At 47.8% G+C, this 13,820-nt stretch overlaps 1 protein-coding gene across 1 annotated transcript in view; it reads right to left on the minus strand.

The window, feature by feature from the left end:
* Positions 1 to 13,604, minus strand: part of LYN (LYN proto-oncogene, Src family tyrosine kinase) — a 111,031-nt gene extending 97,427 nt beyond the window's left edge. The window contains exon 1 of the mRNA XM_027128073.1: positions 13,588 to 13,604. The gene's annotated coding sequence lies outside the window, so the exon portion shown is untranslated. The remainder of the gene's footprint in view (positions 1 to 13,587) is intronic.
* Between the last annotated feature and the right edge of the window lie 216 nt (positions 13,605 to 13,820).

The following is a 13,820-nucleotide window of genomic DNA, read 5'->3' on the forward strand; positions in this document are numbered from 1 at the left end:
TCACTGCCATGGCCCAGGTTCAATCCCTGGTTGGGGAACTAAAATCCTACAAGAAACAAAGCAAAAAAAAAAAAAAAAAAAAAAAAAAAAAAAATAGGAAAGAAAGGAAGGAAGGGAGGAAGGGAGGAAGGAAGACGTTACGGAAAAACCCAAATGAACTTTTTCGCCAACCCAATACGATTCTTCCAATTATGAAAGAAATTGGGGACTTCCCTGGTGGCGCAGTGGTTAAGAATCGGTCTGCCGGGATACAGGGAACACAGTTTCGAGCCCTGGTCCAGGAAGATCCCACATGCCGCGGAGCAACTAAGCCCGTGTGCCACAACTACTGACCCTGCACTCTAGAGGTCGCGCGAGCTAAAACTACTGAGCCCACGTGCCACAACTACTGAAGCCCGCTCGCCTACAGCCTGTGCTCCGCAACAAGAGAAGCCACCGCAATGAGAAGCCCGCGCACCTCAACAAAGAGTAGCCCCCGCTCGCCGCAACTAGAGAAAGCCTACGTGCAGCAACGAAGACCCAACGCAGCCATAAATGAATAGACAAACAAATAAATAAATAAAATTTTTAAAAAAAAAGAAAAGAAAGACATTGGCTTTCCCTTCTGTGACAAACTAACCACTCCTAGCTCCTTTTCTCCTTGAGCCTCAGACATCAGTCTCTGGTCTGAAGAAAGTGAGTTCGGTCTGAATCGTGAGGCTCATCATTATCCAGTCTTCAGTAAGTAAGACAGTCTAGATTTGGGGGCCTATGAGCCAGAAAGGTCCTTTAGCTCCCTGCAGAGCCCAGGCAGCATGGAAAAGTTAAGTCATCCTGGTGTGGTCCCTCCTTCGTCCATCGTTCATCCAAACATTCTTTCCCTTAGCGACAAACGGTGCTTCTGAGCTTGGACAAACATTTCAAAATGCACTTAGGGCTCAAGTCCAAGTGCGCATCTAGGTTCAGACGACCACAGCCTTTGCAAAATCTTTTCAGTCATTTCCATATCGTTGCACAGAATAAGCTCCCTAAAGACGATGACGGCCAAAAACTGATTACTTGGGCAAAAAGAAAAGCAAATAGGAAATGTTTGTTAGGCCTCTATTATGTTTCAAGTACATCCACATAAATAATCACAGATGAACTTCAAAAGACCTCCTGTTATGAATCTTCACACGACACGTGGCCACAGGGAGATATCGAGAGGTCAAGTGACTTGCCCAAGATTATAACTGTGAGAATTCATACCTGCGAAGGTGGAGCCAGGTCATGTGACCAGGTCCGCTGTCTGTCAAATGATCCCATTTCACTTGAGCCCTGTGAGAGCCCACAAGAGGCTATGGTCATGACTGTTCTCCAGGTGGGGAGCTGGGGCTCACAGACACGGCTCCCGCAAGGTAAACCTGGGGGTTAAGAGCAATGCCATCACCCCGGGGCAGCAGGGGCGGGGCGGGGGGCAGGCTGGGAGGCAGCAGAATGCAGCAGGGCAAATGCCCACAGTTCACCCTCAGAATTTAAAACTCTGCTTCTCAGTATTCCCTCCCTAGTAACTTCCATCCAGGCTTAATAACACCGCCCTTTCCTACCATCTTGGAAGATGCTGCTGGAGAGAACCTTTATTTATTTTTTTAAGTAGAAGAGCTAAAAGAGAATAACTAGTACGAGTAATCCTGTTCCTCAGGCATCTCAAGGTAACCGTGGAGCAACAGTTACACAAGCTGCTAGACTGTTACCAACACACACCTCACCATCTCCAGCAGATGGGTAAGGAAGCCGGCTAAATTGTTTCCCCATCTTTTCTTTTTCTATTCTCAGCTGAGGAACACACTTCTTCACTGGAAACCTGCCCTGCTCTGGCCAGTCCCCTTGCTAATCCGCCCCCCACCTCCATCCCCAGCTTCCCCACCCCCCCCGCCCCGGTTCCAATCTTCCAGGTCATCCAACGGTGAAAACGCAGACAGCAAGCATCAGCACCTGTGGCCAGAGGAAGATGAACCTGGGGCCGGAACTGCAGGCAGTCAAACCATGGGCTCAGTGACCGCCCCCCCCGGGATGGGGTCATTCCCAGCCTTGGCCTCTGGACCACAACTGTGACTCCTTTGCAGGAAGATGGGCACCTCCGTACTCTGCTGCCTGTGTGCGTTCTTCGTATTTCACATGAAATAGAAAGTTATACTCCTCGTCCTACTTTAAAAAATATTTTAACTTCCTGAGCATATTGGAACAATTCGACCATTCAGAATAATGGATGGGAGGGCAAGTCAAATGCATGCATATTCATGACCGGCAAGTGTCCAAGAAACGTTTTCTGAATCATGAATAGATGAAGCATTACTTCATGGGCTAATGCATTCCGCAGGTCAAACGACAGCGCTCTCTCACCCCCAACAAAAATAAATGTCAAAACTACGAGAAGCAGAACAAACAGTCAGTCATAAGGGTACTGTGTTTCTTCACATCAAAAAAGAGAGTCCCATTTTATGAAGACCATTATAACTGAATTCACAAAGCCAGTTGGTGCTTTTAAATGTCTGTGTGCGCACTGGCTCTGTGTCACACAGCAGGATGTTTGATTACTTGTGGGTCACTGGAAACCACCCTTATCACACCCAGGTTTCTAAATTTGCATTTATACATTTACTGAGCTATGCAGAGATGGGTAGAAAAACAAGCTATGTATGGCGAGCGCCATCTAATTTTACTAACTAATGGTTGAATAAACAGGTATGTAAATAAGGCTCTGATCAAACCCAGTGTGAGAATTTTAGCAACTGAATAGCCAGGGTATAAAACCAGACCAGGACTTGTCCTCCTCCCACTGAACTGCAGTCATTCAACACAGAGATGCCGATGCCAGCCAAACCCACAGCTTGAAAAGCTGTTCATCTGCCAAACCAAATGGCTTTGTACTGCTTTTCAATTTCTAACACTTTATTGTGAAAAAGCCAACACGGGAAACTCAACTAAAACTTGACACAGGAATGTAGATGCTTTGAGGAGAGAGAGTGAGGGGCGGTGCAACCGGAGACGCTGCGTGTGAGCAACGCTCCGCTTCTCCGTCTGGGGGGGGCGTTACATGAGGGTCTGCTTGGAGCTCGGCTTACCTCTGTGTTTGTATTTTGCTACATGTACGTTACACTTAAATTAGAAGAAAAAAACCACCTCGACACTGGGAAAGCATAAAAACTATCCTCCTCTTCACACCTATGAAGAAGAACTCCACTAGAAATATCCTTTCCTATTATGTGATTTGGAACTGGGGGTCCATGGCTAGAAATAACAGAATTAGCCAATCAGAAAGCACCTTTCAGAGCCATCTAGTTCACCTTTTCTGAAAGGTCCTGCAAGAGAGTCACTTAGCCTGCGCCTACAAACTTCTGACTTGTAATGGAGAAGGACCACTTCACACCCCAGCTGGGTCCCCTGCAGGCAGCTCTGATTGTTAGAAAGTTCCTCCTTACTCTCCAATCCCAAGCCCTGCCTTGGTAAAATTCTCCATTATAAACTCACGCCACAGCCATTACAGAATCTTGTCAGCCATCAATCCACTTGGCCCTGGATTAACACAGAGTTAGAGACCCTGTCCCCGTCCCTGCGAACCACTGAGCACCAGTCAGCTAGCTAGGTGCCCCAGTCAGAATAAGGGCAACTCAGCAAACTCAATGAAATGTCCTCCAGACCACCCTCATCTATTCGTACACATTTCTGCTTATCGAGCAAACTTCTTAAAACTCATTTTTAAAATTGTAATAAAATACACATAATGAAATTTATATCTTAACCATATTTAAGTGTACAATTAAGTATATTCATAACCTCATGCAACCATCACCATCCATCTCCAGAGCTCTCATCTTGCAGCACTGAAATTCCAGATCCAACGAACAACTACCGTTCCCCTTCCCCCAGCCCCTGGCAACCACCATTCTACTTCCTGTCTCTATGAATTTGATTTCTCTAAGTACCTCATGTGGATGGAATCATACAATATTTGTCCTTTTATTTCTCTTAACATACTGTTCTCAAGGTTCATCCGTACTGTAGCTTGTGCCAGCATCTCCTTCCTTTTCAAGGCTGAATGATATTCTCTTGCATGTATAGACCACATTTTGTTTATCCGTTCATCTGTTGATGGATACTTGAGTTAGCTATTGTGAATAATGCTGCTATGAACATGGGTGTACAAATATCTCTTCAGGACCCCACTTTCAATTTCGGGAGGTCTATACGCAGAAGTGGAATTGCTGAATCAAAAGGAAATTCTGTGTTTAATTTTGGGAGGAACTGCCAGACTGTTTTCCACAGCATCTGCACCATTTTATCAATCCCACCAGCAGTGCACAAGGGCTCCAATTTCTCCACAGCTTCACCAACATTTGTTATTTTCTGGGTTTTGTTTCTGTGTTTGGTTTTCTGGTTAATTCCATATTCTCCCTATCCTGTGCTGTAACCACTTACACACTGCCTTCCTTCTTACCAGAACTACTTGTTTCTGTGCACTGATTCAGATGCCCAGGGATTTCCCGAGCAAGGTGATGGTTACACCCAGGACCACAGCAAGTTAGCTTGTCAGCCTCTGGTGTGTGAACAGCCCAGAGAGAATAGAGCACGATCAACTCTTTAGGACAGGAAGTTCACACTTATTAAGGTTTACACCCACCACAATGACTAACACACAGTACTCAATAAATATACATTTCAAAAAATCCATCGTGATTACAGAAGCCCAGTTATCAGCATTAATGCCACACCGGTCTGTGTGACTAGGAGAAACAAAGAGCAGACAACCACCTACTGTGTACGTCACAAATTAGTAATCAGGATAACCTATACTATCTTCCTTCCAATTTCCTGACTTTCACATAAGGCTTTTTCTTTCTTTATCCTTTATCCATGTCTCACTTCCCTTCTGTCCTCCCTCCCCCACTCCTTTTCTGTTTGTATCTTAGGACCATCTATGGAGCATTATTTTTTTTACTGATTACCGTCCAACCCAAAGTACACCATTCATGAACCAATCACTTGCAAGAATAAGAGGTTTTGACCAATCAGGGCCACCCTGTAGATGGGGACGCAGAAAACGTCTGCAGAAACTTCAGTGGAGAAGATGGATCCTGATGTGATCTGGGTTCTGTTGGGAAGACAGGCAGAGTAATAGTGCTGGGTAGACAGGCCAACAGTCATGTCCCTACACATCCTGTACTTACAGTGGACAGATATTCAGTCAATCTGACAGCGGCTGGCTTCAACTGTGCAAAAACAGTGCAGAACTAGAACTGACAAGCAGAAACTATGGAAATAAAACATTGTAGCATGAGAGAAAAGGTTTCTAATATCCACAGCTGGACAAAAATGAAACGGGCTGCTTTGGGCAACAGGAATATCCCTGTCACGGTGCTTTTCACAATATGACCTCCTTACCTGCGTCGGAATCACCTGGGACAGACCCTAACTTTTGAGACCCAGTGTTCAAGGGAAAGTGACTATGTGTGAGACACACTGACAAAAATCTCTTCCTTCTCTCAGAGTCTGTGCTTCTCATGCTTGATACTAAGGTAGATGGGTGATGTCAAGAGCCCCGTGGTTGACACTTGACGCCAGGCAGAACACGTCATTTGTTAAATTGGGCTGTACTAGGCCGCCTTAGTTGAAGACATTAACTACAGCAATAAGGTAACATTTGAGTCATTTACCAAAACGTCCAGAAATTTTTTTTCTCCTAGACTCTTGAAAGGTTACCCACTGGTAAAGGAATTTATGGCAAATGACAATTAAATCCTCATTTAGTGGTTATTTTCATTTATTTAAAGCTTTTAAAATAACTGAAAACCATAAAGTGAAATATATACGCAGGCAGTTATGAAATTCAACTTGTTGAATTTCTTTTTTTAAATAGATTTGGCATCGTTAAATTTGAAACAACTGGAAAAGTCGATGTGGTCCAGAGAGACAAAAACTAACTCTTTCGGTGCTTGTTTGATTATCCTGATGACCATGAACTGTATATTAGAACTTTCTTTGAAGCAGGGACCGCATCCACTACGCCCATGTCGCTCCTCAGATTATGAAGTCTCTTGTTCTTTAAGGATGCCTCCCTTTAACGCCTCCGACTGGTGAATTCCTTCTCCCCCTATCCTACAGGGCTCAGGCATCGTCCCCTCACTGTCACCAAGAGCCCTGTGCTTCTGTTTGCAGAGCACTCTGTACATACACGTCTAGGGCAGCGCTGAGCAGACTCTGAAAACCACATTTATGCCCCCGTGTCCCACTCCTGAGGGCATCTTTGAATGCAGAGGCCATCCAGCTCACCCCTGTAGCCTCCGGCAATTCCTGGTACCTCAGGCAGATCAGAAATTCAGCTGACCCATGACAGCGGAGGCTCCAGCCCAGGGCAAACACCGTGCTGGGAAGGATGGCCTATGACAGACTCCCCCGCTAGACTCTGAACTTTACGGACGCTGAGACAGCGTCTAAGCCTTGTACTATTATGTGCCGGCTGTGTACCAGAAACTGTGTCAGAGATGACGGATTCACTCTGCTAATCCCCACCACACACCTGAGAAGCGGGTGTGGTGCTGTTATCATCATTTTATAAATGAAGAAATGGTGAGAATAAGTCACAAGTGTTGGAGCGCAGACTGGGCGCAGGTTTGTCTAACTTGGAAGTCCGTCTTCTTTCCACCATATGATATACCATCTCTTCTCAAGGTTAAAATGAATAATCCCTCGTGGGCACTGAATACATCAGCTATTCAACATGCCGTGTCTGATTATGCGAGGGCGTTCCTCGCATAATTGCCAAATTATGCCATTTTGTCCAGCCGTCGCCATTCCTAACTACGGCGATGCTTTTAATACACTAATTTGTACGTGGTAAGAACAATGCCACAACCGAGCTGCCGCCGTACAATAACTAGTCTCCATTTAAATCAGACGGAAAATACCGATAACCCCACAGAAACTTAGACCTCAACTCCGAACTGATTTCTTCAGCAGTGTTGCCTCATCAAGAAGATTCAGATAAATGTCTGGACAAGCTCATCACCATCCGGGACAGTCATCAGGTTCCTCCTCGCTACTGACTATAAATGATGTAGTCTGATGTCATGTAACGTAGCAATAAATGTTACTTTCTGGCCCCGGATTAACCTCTGTGGAAGTCCCCGTTCCTCCCCCGAGTTAATCATCCTCCTCTTCAGAGCACACAATGAGTGTCTCAGTGTCTCTTCATTTTTGGGCGACATCACCAATACTTTACTACGGAAGAGTCTAGGCAAGAAGTTGATTGTGATGGGAAAAAAATGGCTGCCCCCCAAAACGCTCCACCATTCACCTCCGTCTACACAGTGCAATCCAACACTGAGTCCTGGGGACAAGGGTCCTCGGCGCCTGCGCGAACAGCCCCACCCCTGCCTGGCTGCCCAGTGATGCTGCAGGAACCAGTCTCCTCCCCCGGCCCCCCGCGGCTCCTTCTCCCCTGCGGGGTTTCCTCCCGATGCTGGGCCTGACTCATGGTAGGTTCTCAAGAAACTCAGCCCTAAATATAAGTAAATATAAGTGGACGCTTCTTTAGGAAAATATCCTGGCTGCTTACAACGTTTGCAACGCATGAGCTCCTCCAGAGTCGGGTCTGCCTGAAATGATATCCACACAGCCATCATAAGGGCTACTTTTGCCCCAAAGTTTCCTGATCGCTCCAATTCCCCTCTGCCGCCACCCTGGCTTATTACACGTCATCGCCCATTACACCGCTGTCCTAAAATCGTATGTCATGCTCTTTGTAACGAAATAGAGATCTACACAAAAGAAAAATCAGCGTTCGCCCATCACCCAGAAATGATCAGTACTGAAAACTTTAGTATAAAATAATTACTCACGTGCATAGCTTATAATTATGCATCACACAGAAATATTTTAGTTCAGAAATGGTCACACATATTACGTCTCAGCTTGTGTTCAGCTTTTTAAAAGCATCTTTCATATCGATAAGTACAATTTAATTCTATTTTTAAAGACATTTATAAGGTATACCATTCATTGTATGGATGTATCTTAATTTATGTTTGCGTAATAAACCCCGTCGCCGGACTGGAGCTTGTGGAACTGCTGGGACCACCTCTGAGCGTTTTATTTCACTTGTTTATTTATTTATTTATTATTTTGGCCACTCCACTTGTGGGGTCCTAGTTCCCCAACCAGGGATTGAACCCGGGCCACAGCAGTGAAAGCCGAGCCCTAACCACTGGACCGCCAGGGAAGTCCCACCTCTGTACATTTTAAACTCTGCCCCATCTCACCAAGCTGGCCTCAGAGGACTGCCTGGGGTCAGACTCCCCCACCAAGCTGGGAGGAGGGGCTTTTCACCAAATGTTCTTTCTTTCTTTTCTTTTTCTTTTTTTTTTTTTTTGGCATACAGATGGGTGCGCATTTGGATCCAAGATAAAGTATGATGTTTCTTGCTACGGATCAAGGTGAAGAAGTGTGAAAGTCACTGATCTATCCCAAATGTTTAACAAGAGGCTATAGCTTGAGGAATTTTAAAAATAGCACCGAACACTGTAGTTAGGATTAAGAAATTATTACAATGCCTGAACATTAAAAGATTTCAAAACGTCCACTCAGAGTTTTGTAACAGTTTCCATGGTGCAGAATTTCAAAACGTCCATCTTTCTGTGGCTGACAACTCCAGCATGGCCGCCACGCGGTTCTGCCCGAAGAGGCTCCACCCTGAGGGCTAGGCTCATTCTTTTTTCCCCTCCTCTCCCCTCCCCACCCCACCCCCCACCCCCCAAGGACAACTGAAAAGGAACAGAGCAGAAGGTGGTAGAAAGAGCCCGAACCCGCAAGCAAAAGCAGCGCGGGGTGGTGCCGAAGGCCAGGGCATCGCTTCCGGCGGCCTCCTCCTCCCGCGGGCCTCCCGCCGCACTTCTGCTCTCCGTGCCGCAGCTTCCCCGTGGAAAGCAGAAGTGGGCCTCCCTCTCCAGACGGCCTCTCTGGACCAGCTTCCCCCCGCCTCCCCGCCCCCGGGGGTTAACATTCACCAGGCGACCGGAGCCACCCCGAAGGCCCGAGGGGGTGGGGGGCGCCCCTGACCCGGCTGGAGGCGGATCGTGTCCACACCCATCTCGCCCGCCTCACCGTGGACTCTCACCAGCGCCGAAGAGCCACGACGGCTCCCCGCCCGAGCACGACACGGCGGAGCCACGCTGGGCCCACAGAGCGACGGCGGAGAACCGGGGAGAGGGGGCGAAGGGCTTCCAACCAGCATGACTCGGGGTCAGTAAAGAGCGTGCCCTTAGGTGCTCACAGAAACGGGGGCCAGGCCCAGCAGGACCTGACTTTGTCTCGAGTGTGAAGTGTGAAACGGAAATGAGACACACTTAAAGACCCCCTGGGCCTCATGATGAAGACTTCTTCCCTGTGTCCTAAAGCTCACCAGGAGGAGACAGAGCTCCCAGCCTTGAGAAACGCCCACCCCGATGGACTCTATTAATGTATCCCCGTTCTGTGGAACATCACTTATACATCTTAGCGTGATGAAGAATGAACACAGTTACACCGAGATCAACCAATAACGGTCAACTCCTATCAACTCGTGACTTGAAGGCTCTGTACAATAGTGGGGAAAGAGTTGAAGAGAGGAGTTAGAGAAGAGAGACTGGAAATACACTGAGGTTAATAAAATGCAAATAAAGCACAGTGAGATAACCAACACTTTGGAGGAGTTCTTTACAAATGGAAACTGTCTCTTGATTATAAATACAACTTTCACGAAATAGCTTGGCAGCAAATAAGAAATGCTGATGCTCAGTCAGTACTAAGGGAAAGTAAAGTTCAGGACAAGATTGAAGAAGCAGCCCAAGAATTAAGAACCGAGGCTGTTAACAGGACCCTGCAACCTGTTAGCATGGACAAGCCTTTTAAACACATCGTCCCCAGTAATTCCTGAAACTTGCTGTTCTAAATTACAAGGGAGCCCTTCCAGCTAACGGAAGCCAAGGGTATCTAAAATAAGGTTCAAGTCTTTAAACTGGCCTGTTCCAAAAATTCGAATCCCTCAATGGGCAGATTTCCCTACTATTTTCTACACTTGGGCTTCTCCCCCAAATGGGAACTTACTCAAAATAAATGTCAGAAATGATGAGAGAGTGAGCTCAAAGTTTCACAACTTAAGTATCAGGAAAGCAGACAGCTGTAAGAAACCTTTCAGTACTTCTGACCAACTTCCTCTTCCCTGTCCGGCTCTTAATCAATCTTAAAAGACGGAAGGGGATGTCTATCTAGTGTAGCAGTGTGGGCGTAGGACGAGCCTTGTTTATAGCAGGTACCCCGGAAACGGGCAGCGTGTCTCCATGTGCATCCCGCGGGCCCTCTCTCCTTACTTTATATTTTGCCCTCAAGTGACGACTCTCCCTATTATAACAACCACACAAGGAGGCTCGTAGGGTTTATAACGAGGCTGAAGGGAATTCCTTTACAAAGTATTACTTGGGTACTTCTATAGTGACCAGTAAGCACTGGAGAGCCCCCAAGGCAGTCACTAGAGCTGCTGTGACAGCAGCCAGGATAGGTGTCACCTAGGCAGCTATCAGAGCTCCCCCAGCCCCAAGCAGGAAGCCGAGCTGAAAGGCACAGAAACTTAGCTCCCCAGTAGAGCCTAAGTACCCTGCGTGCCAGTACACCTGCTCATCTGCTCTGACAGCCCCTTAGCTCAGACAGTTTCCGAGTGATAGAAGAAATTTACCTCGTGATTCTGTCTTAAACATGTTTATTAGATGATAGGTTAATTACTTCTGAGTACCTGCTACAGGTCCAAAGGCAGAAAAGGGGGAAAACTCTAGAGTTGGAGCCAGAAAACATACTTACTATGCCCAGCGATGCCACTTAACCAGGCTTGTGACCTTGGATATGCCTAAACTCTTTTTTTTTTTTTTTTTTTTGGTATCTGTCCCTGCCTACCCTGGGGGGTCATGAGAGGTTCAAATGAAATCACAGTTCAGAAGGCTTCAGAGCCCTGGATAAGCAAAAGGTATCAGCACCATCATTGCCAGAAAGAGCCCAGGAAAGGTCCAAGGCTGTCTCTGCCATCAATGTGTCATTGATCAATGCCCCAACTAATGACTGTGATGACCTTTCCATGTCAGCACTGTCCATGCCTGAGGACACAGAGGTCGCTGAGATCAGCAGTGTGAGTGGGCTGTAACAGTGTTTCATGATGGGGACATATATTCCTATTTATACAGATTTTAAATTAATATGGGCTTGTTTATGGATAATATGGTCCCACATTTTTGTGTATTTTTAAATTTATTTATTGATTTTTATTTTTGGCTGTGTTGGGTCTTCGTTGCTGTGTGTGCGCGGGCTTTCTCTGGTTGCTGTGAGTGGGGGCTACTCTTTGTTGCATTACGCGGGCTTCTCATTGCGGTGGCTTCTCTTGTTGTGGAGCACGGGCTCTAGGCACGTGGGCTTCAGTAGTCGTGGCTCGCGGGGTCTAGAGCGCAGGCTCAGTAGTTGTGGCGCACGGGCTTAGTTGCTCCGCAGCATGTGGGATCTTCCCGGGCCAGGGCTCGAACCCGTGCCCCTTGCATTGGCAGGCGGATTCTTAACCACTGCACCACCAGGGAAGCCCAATAACATGGTTTAATGTTGAAAGTTACAAGTCCATATATTCATTTGAACCAGCTGGCATCTCAAATGTCTCAGTGGTTTATTTTTTAATACAAATATAATGGAACTAAAGGCTTTGGAAGTCACTGAATCACAACCCCACTGGATCACTTTTCTGCTAAGAGAATGCCATGGGTGGGGATGGGACACAGATATCACAAGTTCTCTACAAAAGTGTCCAATACCGATGATTGTAAGATAAAGTGCATCTTTTTGGGCAACATCTTACCCAGATGTGGTCATGGCAGGCTACCTCTTACCACTCCAAATCAAGATTTCTCTCCCAGTGATACACCACAGAAACCAGTCCTGAGTGGAAATGCCCACTTACAACACTAGTGCTGGGATAACTTGACAAGTCAAAAAAGTTCCTCAAGTCCCCATTTTAGAATCCAGGCCAGAGAGGACCAGTGAGCTACAGATGCCTTAGGGGCCAGCCTGTTCTTTGGCCTTGCACAGGGCCAGGCTCGGAGCAGACTTTCCTTCCTTCTTCCAAGCAATCTCGACCACGTGACAGGCACCAGGGCTAGCATTTTGGACAAGACTGGCAAAGCTGTTTTCACAGAGATTTCACTGTAGTGGTGAAAGCAGACTATACACATATGGGCAAATCATAATATAACTCTAGTCACTGCTGTGAAGGAAATACTGGCGGAATAAATGGCCCAAATAATTGATCCCAAATCACAGCTGTGATAAATGGTGGAAGAGACCCAAACTCGGGTTTCCTGGCTTCTTTACGTCAGCTGCCCTCTGTCCTTCACCCAGGAAGAGGGTTTTCCCATTCTGCATCCAAAGAGGCCCAGCAGATATATGTATACATACAGCTGATTCACTTTGCTGTACAGAAGAAACTAACACACCACTGTAAAGCGATGATACTCCAATAAAGATGTAAAAAAACAACACAAAGAGGCCCAGTCACCAAAAGCCCCTTGTGATCAAATTCAATTTCTTCAAGCCTCAAAATGGCTTGACTTCCTTACTTCCAAATGAGAACCAAGAGCTACCTGAATCCTACCCTTTTCCAGCAGAGCTTACCTTATCAGGACGTACTTAGGAGTACTCAGTAAGCTCCCGTATTCTCTCAGCGCATATTCCCCTTCCCACAACTTTAGATGGTGCTGGCCAAAGAGAACGCACCTGCCCTCCTGAACCCTACGGCCGGCTGCGGGGTAGCCAAGAAATCAAAAGCAAGTCAAATCTCCTCATTGGCTAGTTCTTAGGGTGAGTCAGACTCCGGGGCGCTGCTTTGGGACAGCACGTCTCCGGTGTATTTATTCTGCAGATTTATTAGTAAGGTCAGGTGGCTAAATCTGACAAGCAGGTTTGGGTGTAAAAACCATCAAATTGCAAAGAACCAGGGAGCCTCGTTGTTATGGACAAAATTATTCGCAATAATAACAGCACCGTTTATGGAATGCCTAGTATGTGCTTGGGGCTTTACGTGCAATAAACAGTTCAGAAGGTAGGTATGTTCTAAAGATGAGGAAACCCAAACCGAGAATTTCAAATAACAGGCCCAAGTTCACACTCAGCTAGGAAACTGTGAAACCCGGGTTGAACTCAAGTTACTGAGATGGCAAAGAAGTTGGGGTAATTCAGACACACACAAACACACACACACACACACACACACACACACACACACGCCAGAGATAACGCAGGAAAGTGAGAAATGACGTTCACACCCTTCCCCCCAGGCGAAGGAAAGGCAACCCCTGAATTCTTAAAATAACTCTCGCTTCCTCTCGGCCGCCGGCCGCCGGGGGCTCGGGACCGCCGCCCCGCAGGCCGGGAGGCGCCGGGCTCCGCGGGAGGGTGCGCACCGCCCCCGCCGCCGCCGCCGCGCCCGGACGTCACGCTCCCGCCGGGCCACCGGGGAGGGCGGCCGCCCGCCGGCCTCGTAGGGCGCCCGGGCCGGGCCGCATCGCTCACCTCGGGGACCCGAGGCCCGGAGGGGACGCCGGACCGTGCCAACGAGGAGTCTCCGCGGGACCTCCGCCGCGCGCGCGCGCGCGCGTGTCGCGTGGACAGGGGCTTCCCCGCCACTCAGGGAGCGGCCCGCGCGGGGACAGCATCCGGCCCTCGGGGCGGCGCCGGAGGGACCCGCGGTGCGCCCGCCCCCGCCCGCAGCCCGCGCCCCGCCCCTGCGTCCCGGGCCGAGAGAC

Source organism: Aethalodelphis obliquidens, unplaced genomic scaffold (assembly GCF_003676395.1).
Source record: "Aethalodelphis obliquidens isolate GAN/ISIS:26980383/991018 unplaced genomic scaffold, ASM367639v1 scaffold33, whole genome shotgun sequence".
Taxonomy (NCBI): domain Eukaryota; kingdom Metazoa; phylum Chordata; class Mammalia; order Artiodactyla; family Delphinidae; genus Aethalodelphis; species Aethalodelphis obliquidens.